The 2,989-nt window shown below is 34.2% G+C and overlaps 1 long non-coding RNA gene across 1 annotated transcript; it reads right to left on the reverse strand.

Annotated features, from left to right (window-relative positions):
- Positions 1-1,305: 1,305 nt before the first annotated feature.
- On the reverse strand, positions 1,306-2,716 carry LOC123534838 (uncharacterized). The gene is made up of 2 exons (XR_006683087.2): positions 2,408-2,716; positions 1,306-2,074 (listed from the first exon to the last, which is right to left on the reverse strand). It is a non-coding gene; the product is annotated as an uncharacterized LOC123534838 (long non-coding RNA).
- Between the last annotated feature and the right edge of the window lie 273 nt (positions 2,717-2,989).

The raw sequence follows: 2,989 nt of genomic DNA on the forward strand, positions 1-2,989 counted from the left end.
CTTGTTATTTGTTATTTTTTATAGTGCCGTTTTAAAACAGACTCTGAGCGATCATGTTTCGAGGGACCTGGGTTCTAAATTTTTGCGTAAAAGTTTGGAAACGGCACCGATCTTTCATATTTTATACTTCAGTTCATTCATATCACCCGGTTTTGTTTCAAGCTAAAGTTGAAAATGACAGAGATTAAGCGGCTATATCCAGCTATAATACTTAAGTTTCAAATTAAAAAAAAAAATGCACATACTGATAAAAAGGGTGGAAGTTTTTATCTGAGTGTTAGATATGAATACGGTCAAATGCTGACAAAATTTTAGCGATATTTTTACTCTAAACATTAATAAATATATATTTTTTGGCTTCAAGGCGTTCATTCTAGCTTTGATGGAAAATAATGTATCAGAAAATATCTTTCAAGTAGGCAGTAGTTATATCCACTCCTTTTCTGAACTACAAGTAAATATTTAATTGTTTAAATATGACGAAAAGCTGGATGCAAAATGAAATCTTCAGCATACAAGCTGTTTACCGTCAACGTTTAGAATGCAAAGACGTGGCGTCGTCAAGCATAATGTTTGACGTTACGCTATATGACACTGAATTACGCCTTCTTGACCAGCAAATCGGAGAAAGGTTTCTCCACCTCGAGGGTCTGTCGAGGGGTGGATGTACTGTTAGGAGACGAGCTGAATAAACTTAAGTTCTATCTGTCTGTCTGTCTGTCTGTTTATCTGAATTGTAAATTCCTCCGCCCATTGCTCGCTTCTGTTACAGACGATAGCTTACAAATTACAATAAAAACATTCATCCTTACCTTACAGTTCGACTTCTAAATAATGCAAATCATAGGTTCATGTACAAAAGAAGTAATGGTCTTTCCACCTTTATAAAATACAGCCCAGATCGACCCTTGAATTGAAATCAAATGCAGTCTCTGTCTTAAACCACCGCTGGACATATAATCGGGACCGCATTAATTCTCACTAAATACGTGCGTACATCCTATAGTTGGCGACTACCCGCCGTGATTTGACCGATATTTCTCCTATTTGAAATTCTTTGCATATATTGTCACCAAATAACCCACAACTTTCGTTTTAAATGTTTCTTTAAAATACTCAGAATTTGCCGAAGATAATAGAAATTGACAAGATAATTCTCATCCCACTTTTTTAAAATAAAACCTCGCTCTTTCTACATGTAACGCGTACTTTGTCCTTTTTATTGCCAAGCCGGGCTCAAAAATATTTTGTTTCTTAATTCTAATTATAACATTAAAAAGCTAAAACTGAAATAGAACACTCAAATAAATAATTATGATTTTAATGAGCTTGTCCACTTTTTTAATTTTATGACAATATTGTTGTATCTTTCAAGATCTAAGAAACTGATAAAGAACGTTAGGATTTCATGGCCTAAATTGTATTGAGCTAAAACCATTGGTCTTAAATAAGTGTTGCCATTAAGGCGGCTTAAAAAGTATGCAAACAGTACGGTTAATTGAAAAAAATAAATATTTATTATCATTTGCAACGTGGTATCTAAATGATCATCGCTCTGTCTTACAGAAATATTTAGAAAAGATTTCCGATTATCAAATATTGTTGGTTTCTAACTGGGATTTTTTGTGGGTTTTTTTTTCAGTCAATTTTTTTTATGTAACTGCATCTTACTGCATATCCTATAAATGTTTTATGTTACGAATTACTAGACAAGAAGCTGAGAGATAAAACGCTAAATCCAATAAGCCACCAGAGTGTCAGTATTGCTATTGTCAATTTTCTAGTATCTCCAGTAGTCACTGGGCAAAGCGATATCACCTGCGGATAAGTATACATAATATATTATGTATAATCATTATAACGGTTGTGGGTCAATCTAGCAAACACTGACCATCTTCTACACCGGCATCTTCTCCCTATCTGCACACATTCCCTCCGAAATCCACAGTTTCTCCAAGCACAGCAATTCTGCAGGCGCCAAGATCGTCTGGCCATAGATTCTTCTACACTAGCTACCAATAACAGGCAGATTGTTAGCACCATAATGCAAACTTTCTGCATTTTGATTTGTATCCTGAAAGAATTAGAAAATAGTTTTCATGATATATTCATCTCTAAAAGTATTTTACATGTAATGTGTTAACAAAAGGTAGGGTATTTAAAATATTTACTTACGCTTACTCGTTGACAAATCATGACAAAACTCGTGAGCTATCCGGACAAATATGTTTAACCGCAAAGTTTTTTCCTTTCAAAACAGGACAAGCTTGTCTTACTGCAATATTAGGAGTCAATCAACCGACACCCTTTTGTAAAACAGAATGTATACCTAAAACCCCCTAAAAACCTAACTGAAATTAAAAAATTCAGAATACAGTTTTAAAATGATATGGTTTGGGATGATTACCTTTCAGAATTTAGATCCAGTTCTAAATGAATAAATAAATACACTTCTATGTATGTCCAATGAAGTAAATAACAGACAAATTCCTGTACTCTGATATGAACGCAACGTATGTGGCCAAGATCACGGCAAGCCAGCCGACAATAATATCATCACATTACAAATAAACGGAAACTGGTACTTAAAACATAAATATGCCGAACTAATTATTATATAGTTTTCCTTGTCAAATCAAACTGGACGATTTTGTTGTTTATGTAGTTTCATTCGTTTATTTGAGTCAGATTTTAAAACTTTGTTTATACATTCTACATTATTAAAAATCTGAAAGACACTGATTCTGGTATGCGAGGTATGTGGCCTATGGGGATGATACGGTCTGCGTACTGGCGGTAAGGCTGGACCATTGATAGACTAGCTTCTGTTTATCATCATAATAAGCTACTGTATAGCTACTGTGCAGTACATAGATTGCATGTGATATTTCTCACCTTGATAGCAAACCAGTTCTCACCTTTATATCGAGTTTAGAAAGCCTGATTAAATTAGGGCTAAACAAACAAAGTGATAAGATAAGGGGTATTT

This window comes from Mercenaria mercenaria, chromosome 12 (genome assembly GCF_021730395.1).
Source record: "Mercenaria mercenaria strain notata chromosome 12, MADL_Memer_1, whole genome shotgun sequence".
Classification (NCBI taxonomy): domain Eukaryota; kingdom Metazoa; phylum Mollusca; class Bivalvia; order Venerida; family Veneridae; genus Mercenaria; species Mercenaria mercenaria.